Source organism: Prionailurus bengalensis, chromosome C1, assembly GCF_016509475.1.
Source record: "Prionailurus bengalensis isolate Pbe53 chromosome C1, Fcat_Pben_1.1_paternal_pri, whole genome shotgun sequence".
Classification (NCBI taxonomy): Eukaryota; Metazoa; Chordata; class Mammalia; order Carnivora; family Felidae; genus Prionailurus; species Prionailurus bengalensis.
The window spans coordinates 152462022-152477572 of record NC_057345.1 but is presented as its reverse complement, the minus strand read 5'-3'; the positions used below and the strand labels follow the sequence as shown (position 1 = coordinate 152477572).

At 36.5% G+C, this 15551-nt stretch overlaps 1 protein-coding gene across 3 annotated transcripts in view; it reads left to right on the top strand.

Moving 5' to 3' along the window:
• KCNH7 (potassium voltage-gated channel subfamily H member 7) overlaps positions 1-15551 on the top strand; it is a 484953-nt gene that overhangs the window by 390755 nt on the left and 78647 nt on the right. The gene's annotated exons all lie outside the window — the stretch shown is intronic.

Sequence of the window (15551 nt, the reverse complement as noted above, 5' to 3'; positions counted from 1 at the left end):
AAAAAAAATTAAAAAAAAAAAAAAGAACATTGTCTCCCTGTTTATGTTCCTTGGGAGCACCTCTTTAGCTTTTAGATATGTGGGAAACGTGAAGACTATCCCTCAGGTGGAAGCTCCAGTTTAAGTAAATAGGCATTTTTTGCAGGAAGATGGGGTTTGTATTTCAGTCTACTGTCTGTGCAGTGCCCTGGGGATGGTGGCCTGCTAAGAACTGTCTTTCCAATTGTTACATTCCTTTGGAGCTCAGGAACACCATCCCCTTTGGCCACCATGGCCAGGCGAGATCAAGGGGAGTCCTCTGTGTGGATTGTGCATACCCACTGGCTTTAACAAGGCGGCTGTAGAGTGTAGGGGGCAGGGCATGCTCACAGTCTTCAGAAAGGCAGCAGAGAAAATGTCTTGACTGTACAGGCCCATTGGCTTCAGGAAGACAGTAGGTGAGTGCTTTGTCTACACATGTCAGCCAGCTTTAGGCTGGGAGCCGGAGAATGCCCCAGTCAGGGAGCAAAGGACTGCTGCAGCTGCCTTCACTCTCGGGGGGTTCAGCAAGTCAGGGGATAGTGCCACATCACCGGCGCCTGCCTGTGTTAGCAAGGCAGCCTGAGAGTACCGCTTCATCAACAGACCTGGCCCAACCAAGTAAGACTCTCAACTACAAATTTGGTAGCAATGTCACACTTGCTAAGGCCGCTTAGTAACTGAATGTACTCATCTGGGACAGGAAGACATTCTTCATTTGAAAATTTAGCAGGAATGAGAAACTGTCCTTGAAACCAAGTTATTTAAAAGCAAAACACAGGCTTGAGAATTAACAGACCATTCACCCCGTAAACACTCAGAAAATTTCTATCAATAATAGAGAAACAGCTCAACTGTGCTTCAGTCAAGATACCATCCTTGTCTTCACTGTAACTTTGAGCACGTTTCCTGTTAGTGCCACCGCCATCAACTTCTGCTTCATTTTTTTCTCTAAACATTTCCTGTTCTTACTTTTCTTGCCTCTCTCTTTGCGTCTCCTTCTTTCACTTGATGGTTCTAAATGTGTTTGTGTTCCTAAGAGATTCAGAGACCCATAAAAGTTCATGACCTAAGTCAGGGAGTTTATAAATACTTGTAGGTCATAGATGCCTGAAACTCTGATAAAAGACATGTACACATATTACCTGAGATGTAAATAGCACCACCAATCTCATATTTTTTAGATAATTTCAAGGAGTTCACAAAAGCCCACCTATATATCTCAGGATAATTCACTGTGCTATTCACACACGTATATACACATTTACATTTCCCCATCATCCTGAAATTTTTGTGGAGAGGGTTTCCAATTTCTTCCCTTAAATACCTTCATCCTTGACCTGCAGATGATGCAGATGCAGTAAAATCACACTAATTTAGTGTAACAGGGTAAACAACCTGTTAGGTAAAAAAAAAAAAAAAAAAGAACAGAATTATAGAATTTCAGAGATCATCGTACTGATTTTGTGGTGTATATCATTTATATAGGATCCTTGGGAAGAATAATCAAGTTTAAAAACTGACAGGGATTCCATAAATACTTACTGAATTCATATTAAAGAAATAGCATTCCATTATTTGCAGCAAAATAGAGAAATCCATACACTCTTCAAAGATATTCAAGAGTAATTTTCACCAACCACCCATCAGATGTTCAGTTCTTTGTGAAAGCATTCCAACCAAATCAACTAGATGTTTTCTATGTCTAGGACACATCCTTTTATGAGAAAAAAAATATCCTATCATTTGTTTGAACTGGGTCCTTTCAAAATGTTTGAGGTCTTTTAAAAAACAGATGATTTCCTAAATCACCACTTTAGACCTGGCCCATGGGTCAATATAGCATAATTGAGTTGTTCATAAACAAAGAAAAATTGCTATCTTACCAGCAAACACATGCAATCAAGAAACGGAACCATCTGTCTTCTGCTGTCTCTGTCTTTGCATAATTGACTTCTCCAAGGGTCACCTCAGAGAACTTGGTTCAGTCAATAACTACATTTGGCATTGAATGTTATCTATAATTAAATTTTGAGTTGTTCAAGCTAAAAACACTGGAAATTATAATGATAACACTTATTTGGTGTTTATGGTGAGATGGGAATTTTTTGTGGAAATTTATACATTTGTTGTATACTGTACTTATTGTACAGTTTCCTGTGAGGAAGATATTGCTGTCCTAATTTGCTACTAAGGAATCTAATACTCAGGGAGATCTTTTATTTTTTTTTTTATTTTTTTATTTTTTGTTAGGTTTATTTATTTATTTTGAGAGAGACAGAGACAGCACTAGTGAGGGAGAGGTAGAGAGAGCAGGAGAGAGAGAATCCCAAGCAGGCCCTATGCCAAAACCATGAGATCATGACCTGAGCCAAAACCAAGAGTTTGGACACTTAACCAACTGAGCCACCCAAGTGCTCCCTCAGGGTGAGTTTTTATCTATCTATCTTCAAACAATAGATATTTATTTTCTTACTGTTCTGAAGGCTCAAAATGAAATGGCCATGGCAGAGCTGGGATATGTAACAGGGCTATTTCAGTCCAGAGTCTGTCCTGTTCAGCAATATTTGATAGATTATGGGTTACTAATTCATGGAAATTATCTTTGTTTTTATTTTTGGTGCCATCATGGCCATCTAACATTTTGTTTGTTTGTTTGTTTGTTTGTTTGTTTGTTTGTTTTTTCAATGTCCTACACGTGTATATCCATCCAAACAAGTGGCATTTAGGCTCTTGACAAGAAGTGGTTCTACATGAGTCTCTTTACTATTTTGTCACAGGTGATTAGGATTTTAGAAAGTATTTGATAACTATGAAAACATTCACACAGACCCTTAGAAAATAATTTCTTTGGGGCGCCTGGGTGGCTCAGTCAGTTGGGCGTCTGACTTTGGCTCAGGTCATGATCTCGTGGTTCACGGGTTCGAGCCCCACATTGGGCTCTGTGCTGACAGCTCAGAGACTGAAGTCTGACTGGTGGATTCTGTCTCCCTCTCTCTCTGCTTGTGCCCAGCTCATATTCTCTCTCTCTCTCTCTCTCTCTCTCTCTCTCTCTTAAAAATAAATTTAAAAAAAATTTTTTTTAAAAGAAAAGAATTTCTTCTTCTGGAAACAGAATTTCTGGTCAAAAAACACAGACTTTATTCCCTTAAAAAATATATTGAATATTGGGATACTGCTTAGATAAGAAAACAGACACTGTGGAACCAGACAGCTTTGGGAAGTTAGTTAACCTCAGTAGTCACATCTGTAGAGTGAAAAAGACAATAGCACTGTCTTAGTTTTCTGGGCTGTCATACAAATTGCCACTAACTAGGTGGCTTCAAACAATAGATATTTATTCACTTACTGTTCTGAAGGCTCAAAATGAAATCAAGGTGTTAGCAGCAGAAGAATGTTCTCCCTCTCCTCTAAGGAAAAATCTGTTCCGTGCCTTTCTCTTAGCTTCTGTGTTGTTGGCAGTCTTGGTGTTCCTTGGTGTATAGATACATCACTCCAATCTCTGCCTCCATTGCCACATGACATTCTCCTGTGGATCTGCTTCTGCGTCTATTCCCTCTACTTACAAAGACACAAGTCACATTGGATTAGGCTCCGTTTCAATCCAGTGTGAACTCATCTTAACTTGATTGATAATATCTGCAAAGACCCTGTATCCAAATAAAGTCACATGCACAGGTATTGGATGTTAAGATTTGAGCATATCTTTTGGTTGGGGATGCGGTTCTGCCCACAATAAATACCTACAACTGTGACATTTAAATGAAATACTGCCCATATCATTTTCAGTAAATAATAGGCATTCAATAAAGTTAGAGAATATTATGATTGATAATATTATAGTTGGCTCTGAGAACTCAAATAAGTTATTCAGTCTCTCTGAGTCAGTTTCTTACCCTATAAAAATGGATATAATTATGCTTATCTAAAAGAGCTGTTGAGAGAATTGAATGCTATAATTCAGTACTGAGCCTGGTAACTAACGTGAAAGATATTCAGTATTAACTGCCCTCTTTCTCAAAGACAAAGCATTGATAAAATGTGTAGGAGTTATCTGTCGAGAGTCCGTGTTAATCTCTGCAGCATATTCCAAGGAAAAGATCCAAGTAGTAGGGTAATGCTAGCTGCTGGAACTAATAAACACCCATATTACTGTAGCTTACCCAGTATTATATTTCATGCTCAAGCAATAGTAGAAGCCAATATTCCTGTGCAATGAGTGATTTTCTTTCCCTTTGTAATTTGGTGACAAAGTTTCCTAAATTTGAGGCTCCACCATTCCACTGGATTTAAGGACTCGAGGCCTCAGAAACATCTGTGCTTACCAAATGGAAGGAAAAGGAGAGAGCAGGAAAAGATACACCTGCTTCTTGGAAGCTTCAGCCAAGAAGTGCTATTCATCAGACACATACACATACTTAGATTCAAATAGGATTGGGAATGTCATTTGGGGCTAAGCAGACATGTTCTAGCACCAACAACTCTATTCTATGGAAGGAAGAACAACAAATTTTGGTGCACAGCAGCTGTCTACCATAATCCTTTCTCTCATGTATTTTCCATATTGCCATCTCCATTCCCTCTCTCTCTCTCTCTCTCTCTCTCTCTCTCTCCCTGAGCTACAGACATGTCCACTCTTTGGCATACTTACTATGTATGTATTCCAGTCACCACGCTAAGCCCCAGAAATACTGGCTATGCCCTTTTTCTTTTTCCCACATTTCAGTTATTTTCAGTATATTCTCTCTTTTTATACTCTCTTGGCAAATGAATCCACTTTCCAGAACTTCAACCATTGCCTATCCAGGATGAAATGTTGAGCTCCACCCCCCTTGGGGGTTCTATCCTAGACTTTCTATCCTCCAGGCATCTTCTCCTATTGGCACCTGGAACGTCTACCTCCAGGTATCCTAGCTAAACTCTGTATCTCCCTTTCCCATCTCTAAGTCTGTTTCTTAGTTATCTGTGCTTTTGAAAAGCATTTGTGAAAGGTTTACTTACAAACTAGTGTGCTACGTGCTCCTTTTCCTTAAATCAGATCCATTTAAAAATAAAGATAAAAGAAATGGAGAGAAGAGTGCATGTGTGAATTTTCCACAAGAAAAGAAAGAGAGAGGAGGCAAGGAAGCAAACAGGCCAGAGAGCATCTGGTATCAGCAATAAGGTGATACCACGAGCTCCCCAGATCGGCCACAATCACCCCAGAAGTGGGGTGTCAAAACCAAAGGCTGTGTCCAGCTGGCCATTGGTGTGAGAGTTAAGAGTTTATGGCTCTGAAAGAACCTGTAATTTTTTAATAGACATATGTTTCCAGTAATTTATGAATATTATGAATGCTGAAGATATTATCTAAACTATTTCTCATATTGAGTCACAAAATTCGAGCAGCAGATATTTTTTCTACTAGCATATATATTACATACAAAACAAAACACTAATCGTAACATTTAACTGAGCCTACATGACTCTGATTTTTACAAAATTGTACTGTCATCCGACTCAGCCAGATATACCTGCAAACATATACATGCACACACAGGTACAAATTGTAAGATGTCTACTTTAACCTAAGCCTTAGAAAATTCTTTGATTATGAACAGCTGCAGTGTTTCTACTACCTAAGTCCTATATTTTATTTGTTTAAAAAGCTTCCGATGTGACAGACTTTATTGTGTGAATCTTTTGCATCTTTTAATTTAAACATTTGGGTGATCATCAGTGGGGCTGCCTGTTTTAAGGAAAATTACTCAGATTTTACTGGACTTGTTAAATCATCCCCTGAAAAGCCAGGGGAATTTAAATCTTTCCTGATGCTATCTTATCTCTCTGATTCATTTTGTTACTACTTTTTCCGATAGATAAAAATACAGCTAGCCTATTAGTTAACTGCAAGTCCCAAGTAAAGGATAAATAACAGATGAGCAGTTTCTACCAACACCTCAGCATGGCGTTTAACAGCTGCCAAAAGTACTGTATAATCTTTTGGAAAGCTTAATCGTTCCCTATTGCACTTTTCAAAAGAGAAGAGTAGTTATTAATCCTGGTATTCGCACACAATTCTCGCAGTAGATCTTCATTGAATAAATAGTGCTATTTTGTATAAAGATTTTGGTTTTATATAACACTGAACTGTTACAGGTTAAACAAATAGCAATGTGCAAGCAAGAAGAAAAACTGAATTTGGTAAAGAAAACCATATTTTAGTCTGTGTTAAACTGTACATTTAATTGGTGGTTTCAGGAAAGAGAAAATAGAAGTGTCTTTCTGGAGACCATGGAGTTCCCCTTTTTATATAGTGAGAGGTTTTTTCCCTTTTTTCTTTCACTCTTAAAAGAGAATCCTTATAATAGTTCAATTAATCATGTTTTATGTTTCTCAAGTATGTTATTTCTCAAATGTGTGGGAGAAGTTGGCTCTCTTAAGGAAACGTACTAGATTGTGTAGCAGCCTTTGTCTGTTCAATCACTGGCACCTTAGAATCCTATTCACAGTTTTAAAACAAATATTTGCCTGCCTACTATGTCATTTCCAACATAATGGCTCTAAAGCACTTTCATGATTAGTATTAACTTACTTGTGACTTATGATTTATATATTTATCCTATTTCCAAAGAAGTATGAAGTGACATTATATTATTTTATTTTTCTTTTTTGGGGGGGCGTGGGGAGAGAGAGAGAAGGGCAGAGAGAGAAGGAGAGAGAGAGCGCGCAAAGCTGACACAGGGCTCCAACTCACAAACTGTGATATCACCACCTAATCCAAAATAAAGAGCCAGAAGCTTAACCAAGCAAACTTCGCAGGTGCCCCTGTACTGAAATTTTAAACTCACAGTTTTCTGCAAGGAGGCAAATGGAGACTGTAATTAATGAAAGAACTCTTACCGTCATGTTTTTTTCCATTATTTTATTTTATTTTATTTTATTTTATTTTATTTTATTTTATTTTATTTTATTTTTTATTTTTTAAAATTTACATCCAAATTAGTTAGCAAATAGTGCAACAATGATTTCAGGAGTAGATTCCTTTGTGCCCCTTACCCATTTAGCCCATCCCCCCTCCCACAACCACTCCAGTAACCCTCAGTTTGTTCTCCATATTTATGAGTCTCTTCTGTTTTGTTCCCCTCCTTGTTTTTAAATTATTTTTGTTTCCCTTCCCTTATGTTCATCTGTTTTGTCTCTTAAAGTCCTCATATGAGTGAAGTCATATGATTGTTGTCTTTCTCTGACTGACTAATTTCACTTAGCATAATACCCTCCAGTTCCATCCACGTAGTTGCAAATGGCAAGATTTCATTCTTTTTGATTGCCGAATAATACTCCATTGTATATCTATACCATATCTTCTTTATCCATTCATCCATCGATGGACATTTGGGCTCTTTCCATACTTTGGCTATTGTTGATAGTGCTGCCATAAACATGGGGGTGCATGTGTCCCTTTGAAACAGCACACCTGTATCCTGTGGATAAATGCCTAGTAGTGCAATTGCTGGGTCATAGGGTGGTTCTAATTTTAGTTTTTTAAGGAATCTCCATACTGTTTTCCAGTGTGGCTGCACCAGCTTGCATTCCCATCATGTTTGATTGTCATGTTTTTTAAACAAAAAAGAAATTAAACCGTTTGATTTCTCAATATCGATTATTTCCTAGAAATGGATTATAAAAGGATTATATAATGCCAATGTTTACCAAAATGACATTAACTAACATAAACATTGTGTTTAGTGGCAGCATTAAGGAGGAAAAATGCAAAAGCATACATATGCCAATCCAGAATGAAAGCTTGAAGTTTGAATATGAATTGTTAATAAAGTAAAAGTATTTCAAGACAAGGTCTGACCTAATGGGTCTCTGAGATGTGGCTGTATTTTTTAATCTAACTTAATGAACAAAGTAGCCAAGTATACTCACAGAAATGAGCATCTGCAGACTTAGCATGTTCAACTGTCTTCTTGTAACATGATTTGTCTGAGCCACCAATTTGACGGGACTTTAAAGGCAAACATTTGAAGGTTGGCAAAGTTGGCATTGTGTGTAGTCTGTGTGGATGGATGGAGGCCGACATAATATGAATGAGATGTGCAGAGAGCACATTAAACATTCTGTTGTAAAAACAGCAATCCAAGCTTACCCAGCAAAGAACCACCTCATTTCTGATAAGAGTGAGCCCTTGTGATTTGTGCAGACCCAGTTCTTTTTTTCCATTAGGAAACTACATCCTCAAATTATCTTAGGCTTTTCTGGCTGAACTTCTAAAATTCCTTTTTTTATTATTGTGAAAAAATGTGGACTATTATGAAAATAAGAAGAATACTATCTGCCCACCCCCCAATTTCAGTAATAGTCAACATATGGCTAACGTTGCTACATATAACCAGACTTTCTCTCTGCCTTCCATTCCACCTCTCTGGATTACAGTCACCCCCACTTTCTGAAGCTTTGCTTTCTTCAGTTTCAGTTACCCATGGTCAGCCATAATTTGGAAGCAGATGACCCTCCATCTGATCGTCTGATTATCACAAAAGACCAATGGTAGCCTAATGTTATGTCACAATACCTATACATACATCTCACTTCATCTAATCACATAGACATGTTATTACTTCCTTACAAGAAGGTCAGTGAACTACAATAAGATATTTTGAGAAAGAGAGAGACCACATTCACATAACTTTTATTACAACATGTCATTATAATTGCTCTATTTTATTGTTTGTTACTGTTGTTGATCTCTTACTGTGCCCAATTTATAAGTTAAACTTTATCATAAGAGTGTATGTATAGGGAAAAACATTATGTGTGTGTGTGTGTGTATATATATATATATATATATATATATATATATTGAGTTCAGTACCATCTGTAGTTTCAGGCATCCACCACGGGTCTTGGAATGTATGCCCCACAGTTATTCCATATATTAAAGCAAACTCCCAAATGCACTTTATCCATAAAGTATTTCACTATGTACCCCTAAAAAGTAAATACTAGTAAAAAATAACCACAATATCATCCCACCTAAAAACAATTGGCAATAATTCCTGTGACAGTTTGTTTCCAAGATGGCCATAATTTATTCTTTCCTTCTGCATCTATGCTATTCTTCTATCAAAAGGTAAAGGCTACTCCTCCATATTCTTGAATCTAGGCTGGCCTGTGACTGCTTTGGTTAATAGAATATGGCAAAAATGATGCTGTACTATACCTAGACCTTGACTTTAAGAGGGCTGGATGTTTCTATTTCTCTCTTGGGAGAACTGAATCTCCACATTGACATATTACTACCCTGCTGCAGAGACCATAGGGAAAAGTGCCATGAAAAGGGACTATATGAAGAAATTATATATAATTTTTATAAAAACTGTATCTATGTATATGTATATGTATATATATACACACATATGCATATATATACGTACACACAGAGCCTTTATATTATATATTTCTCTATATAACTCTATATATACACACAGTTTCTATAAAAACTGTATATATAAAAAGTCTCTCTATATCTAGATAAGTAAATATAGATATATGTCTTTAGATTATATTTATCTATATCTATATTTATCTAGAAAAAAAAGAGCCACCCAGCTGTTCCAGCATCTGTCATGAGGCCAGCCTTACAACTATCTCCACCAAGGTACTAGAAATATCAGTTAAGACTTTCTGGATTCTCTACACAAGCTCAGCCACACCTAAACATCATTGAGGGACCCCAGTTGACACTGTTATGGAGCAGAAGAATGGCTCAACTGAGCACAGCCTAAATTTCTCATCCATAGAGAGCCACTCTATAAGCCACTATGTTTTGGTTTAGTGTGTTCCAGAGAATAGATAACTAAACATTTCATTAATATTATCAATGTCTAGTCAATGTTCAACTTTCTCCAATTGGTCCATAAATGTTTTGGTTATAGTTGATTTGTCTGAATCAAGATATAAGTAAGTAAGCCTAGAATTCTAAACAATAATGAAATTACTTTATGTAAATACTTCCCATTTTATCAGCTACTTTTATAGAAATTACCTAATGTGATATGGTAGCTCTGTATAGAGAGGTGATTTGAGCAAAGATTCTATCTCCATTACACAGATGAAAACACAAGACAAAACAAAAAAGCGTAGATCTAGAGAGATTAAATTACTTACAAGAAAAAAATGTGTCTGGAATTTAAACCCAGATCTTCACATTTAAAGTCCATCAACTAATGAATGGATAAAGAAGAATATATATATATATATATATATATATATATATACACACACACACACACACACACATATATGTAGATACATATATATACATGTGTAGATACATATATATATATATACACACACACATATATATATGAGAATCCCAAATTATATATATATATATATATATATATATATATATCCACAATGGAATAGTACTCTGCCATCAAAAGAATGAAATCTTGTCATTTGCAACAACATGGATGGAGCTAGAGTGTATTAGGCTAAGCAGAATAAGTCAGTTAGAGAAAGACAAATACCATGTGGTTTCACTTATATGTGAAATTCAAGAAGTAGAACAGTTGAACATAAGGGTGGAGGGGAAAAAGGAATGCAAACCATAAGAGACTCTTAATCTTAACTATAGAGTACAAACTGAGGGTTGATGAAGGGGAGGTGGGTGGGGGATGGGCTAAAAGGGTGATAGGGATTAAGGAGGACACTTGTGTTGAGCCCTGGGGTTATAATGTAAGTGATGAATTACTAAATTCTGCTCCTGAGACAAATATTACACTGTAGATTAACTAACTAGAATTTAAATAAAATTTGAAAATAAAATAAGTAAAGTCTAGAACTCTTTGCCTTATTCCATAAATGGGTTAGCCTTCATAGATTTATATTACTGTGATAGGCTATAATAAAACTCATTGAAACCACAAAGAAACAAATGTTTCCTTACTCCTCATCCTTATCTGAAGATGCATTTATTTCTCAAAAGTGTCCTTTTCTCAATCTCTGCCACCTTTCCTTAAAACAGGCTTTCTTGATCTCTCTGCACTTGTCTATCTTTCTTCCATACCAAAGTCCTAATTTATCTCCAAGCCTCTAATCCTGCCCCCTCTGGTTTCTCCCGCTTTCCATTGCCAGATGCATTTATTTAAAACTCAATTTGGTCACTTTGCCTTCTCTGTATGGTAACCTTTAACAATTCTTAAAAAATATTCACAGAAAAGAATATTCTCAAACAGCCATAAGTTCCTCCAGAAAATCTTAAAAATTTGTGTATGGTGGTGAAAGCTCAAAACAACAAAATAATCTGACTCAGTAAGATAATCACTTAATAACAGAGTGCTACCTGACTTCAGTGCCTATGACCACATTTGGATTTATAATGAGACCTCATGGTGCTAAAATATGCTCTATAAATAAAAGTTTTGAAGTGATTGGCTAGTAGAATTCATGAGAGAATTGAATGATTATATAACACAGGCATACCCATGCAGAAATCAAAAGAACTTGTACCATATAATTTGGTACCATACCAATTACTGCAAATGCATTGTCAAAACACATTCCATTGCTATATTTAACAAATTTCAATGGTTAGCTATCAATAGGTATATTGAAATATAACAAATGGATTAACTTTCTGAAGCAGTTCCAAAAATCATTTGAGTAGATAATCACTAAATTTAAAATTTAATAATGCCCCAAAGCAAAACTTAACTTCAGGTAAGCAAAGACTTTTATACAGTATGAAGGAACATGATTTAAATGGGCTTTTGAAGCCCAGTAGGAGAAAAATTTGAATTAAGAGTTAGATCAGATTACCCTAAAATAACAGTAAAAACTTTGAAGTGGTATTTTGTTTATTTATTTATTTATTTGAGAAGGGGGAGGAGCAGAGAGAGAGAGAGAGAGAGATACACACACAGAGAGAGAAAGAGAATCCCAAACATGCCCTTTGCTGTCAGTGTGGAGCACAGTGTGGGGCTCAATCTCACAACCATGATATTATGACCTGAGCCAAAATCAAGCATTGGACATTTGACTGAGCCACCTAGAACTCCAATCTTTGAAGTATTTTGACAGCATACCTGATATAAAGGCATTGAGGTTAAGAATAGAGGAAAATATTTTACCCCTTAGATCAAACCCCACACAGTAGCCAAACACCAACAGTTTTTGACTTACAGATGTGTCAAATACTCAATTAGTGATGGTAGTTTGAATTCATTGGCTTGCAAATATTTTGTAATTCATCTATTGTCATTTTTTGTCATTGTATTAGTATTCTAGGGCTGCCATAGCAAAATAAAATGGATTTCTTAAAACAACAGAAGTTATTGTCTCACAATTCTGGGGGCTCGAAGTTCAAAATCAAGATGTTGACAAGGTTGGTTCCTCCTGGAGGCTCTGGGAGAGAATATGTTCCAGGCTTTTCTTCCAGGTCCTACTGGCTACCACCATTCCTTGTGTTTCTTGGCTTGCAGCTATATCTTCCCCCATTGTCACATGGCATCATCCCTCTGTTTCTTTGTGTCTCTGCCCCAAAATTTCCCTCTTTTTATAAGGATAACAGTTATCGCATCAAGGCCCACCCCAATCCAAGATGACTTCATCTTCCCTTGATTACATCTACAAGGACCCTCTTTTCAACTAAGGTCATATTCACAGGGAGGTTAGGACTTCAACATACCTTTCTGGGATTCACAGTTCAACCCACAACAGTCATATTAAGAGATATAAACATAAGGAGTTTTAACTTCGTTTTACTTTTGCATGTATTTCCTTAACACTATAAATAAAAATAATAGCCGTTACCATTGAGATCCTGTCTGTAATAAGTATCTTTCCCTTAAAAGGAGTCTGTACTTTATTCAAGTGTGAGAAACTGACCTATAGGAGAAAGCTAGATATCCCTATCACATTAGATCTTCCACAGCCTGTCACTGTCTCTCGGCACTGCCATCCCCACCACAACTTCCCTTGCCTTTTATCCATCAGCAGCATAAGGCAGTTTGTAATTCCTCAACACACAACAGATGATTCCATGCTTCCCTACCTTTGTTCATTCTGTTTCCTCTACCTGTACTAGTCTTCCCTTGCCAGTATCCTCATTCCCCAGCTGCATTCTTTTCTTCTTCCCACTTGAAGTCTTAGTTCAAGTGACATCCTTCCCTCAAAGTCCTCTTTAGAGGCCCCTTTCATCAGCACCACCACCAACCCCAGAAATGAACCAAGTGGACCTCAGCAGGGCTCCCATTTTCCTGCATGTCTCTTTTTCTCCCAGTAGACTGTAAACTCTGCAATGTCTAGGACAGTATCTTCCCAAGGTTTCAGTCTCCAGCTCTTAGCACAGTGGTTATCTAACTGTTAAAAGAATGCTTGCATGTGTGGGATGGAAAGGGCTCCATCCACAGTTTTCACTTCTCAGGGGATGCTCCATTGTGCTGAATGCATTCTAACTTAGACTTCTGCTAAAACAAGTATTCAAACTGCCCTCTGTGGGAGGTTGGTATCAGGGGCATGTCACTTAAGCAGGAAACAAACTTAGACAAATATCCCTTTCTTTAAAAATGACTTTTTGGGCATTCTCTTTGAATAACTATATACCCTTTTTTAATGAGAGATATTTGTGAATTTAGGGATTTGGTAAGATCTCCACAGTTCAAAAATTTTAGCCAAGACTTGTCAGAGTGCATAAAAGAATCTACTGAGAGAGGGAACTGGAAAGATATAATAGGTCCATGTTTTAGATGACTTTGAGAGGCAAAATAAGGTTTTGGGTTTTACTTCTTACACTCCGAATCTTCCCTGCTTTTTTTGTTTTGCTTTGTTTTGTTTTGTTTTTAGAAAAGGACATTATATAATGACATCTTAAGAGCTGATCCATTCTTTCTGGACCGAAATGTTATAGGCTTGTTTTCTGTACTGACCATTACAGGATTAGATGCACTCATCAACTGACAGATTTTCCAAACATATTCCCCTTTAGAGTTAGAGACCGAGATTGAAATCTTGGACTCTGAAGATTTGTAGTCTTCCAGAAACAATGAAATCACTTTTTTTTCTAGATTTCTTTTTTTTACCGATAATTAATTCCTGTCCTTTCTCATAATAGCTTAAAATAAAGCCCTATTTCCTGTTCAGATTTACTCTGGACTGAAAAAATGGTTAAGTTCATTATTATTATTGATTTGTTATTATTATTATTATTTATTTTTTTAACTGAATTAAATCAGTTTAGCTCTTATCTTCAAACATCTTTGCCTATTTTAACTGAACTCTTCTGGTATACTTAAAAATCATGTTGTACCTCACTTGTGGTTGTTACTATACTTCTCAAGTTTTTTTTTTTAAATAAGAATGGTAACTCATTATATGTGGAGAAAAAAGGTGTGGGATGTGACAATGAAAATGAGATTTAAGAATGAAATTTGCCTAAGATATTGTTATAGTCAAGTTAAAACCTACAGGGATAGAATTATCAAGAAGGCAAAAATAATACTTTCTAACCAATAGGAGATTGCCTGAGGTTCATACTGCAAAGATGAGCATATATTATCTGTATTTACAAGAATCTAGCCTAAGAAAATTTATTTAGTGAAATTAACTCTGAAATAGGGCCATTGTGTACAGGTGGAATATTCATAATACAAGATTATAACTCACTGCTCCCTTAAAACATGTCTTTATGTGCCATTTATGGAGTCATCAAATTTTTTTTATTTTTTGTAAACCCATATATTTAGACTAATTACATTTTCTAGGTAGCTAGGTAACCTTTTTGTTTTGAGCTTTGTTCTTGAAACTTAGTCTAAAATTACCAACTCATGGGGGCACCTGGGTAACTCCATTGGTTAAGTGTCTGACTTCAGGTCAGGTCATGATCTTGCAGTCTGTGAGTTTAAGCCCCATATCAGGCTCTGTGCTGACAGCTCAGAGCTTGGAGCCTGCTTTGGATTCTGTCTCTCTCTCTCTCTCTCTCTCTCTCTCTCTGCCCCTCCCCCACTCACACTCTATCCCTCTTTCTCTCTCAAAAATAAAACATTTAAAAAGTTAAAAAAATTACCAACTCATGAAATTTTCTACTGGGTTATGATTCAAATTGAGTGCTCATTTTTTCAGATCAATCAAGACTCTAAAAGATGAGCTATTTTATTTTACCCAGTGTCTTGTTATGTAGAACAAATCTCAGGGTTTACGTACCCCTTGGTGATAATAATCTTGCAACATTTCCAGATCGATATTCTGAACATCTCTTTGCACCATTGTCTTTTCGTGATTCTCTACATGTGATGGAGGAGTTTGGGTGAAAGTACATTTGTCCCAGGTTATAAAATATTCTCTCAACCTTTTAGGAAAAAGACTCCTTTGTGTTTATTTTAATCTCTTGTGTTTTCCGCACCGCCCCCCCCCCCCAAAGGTTAAAAACAGATTGCAGGTGGAAAAATTGTAATTAAAGATTTCAATGAGTTGAGTTTAATTTATCAGGGTTTAATTATAAATTAAATATATGTAAATTAAATATGAATCTGGATCCAAGTAGG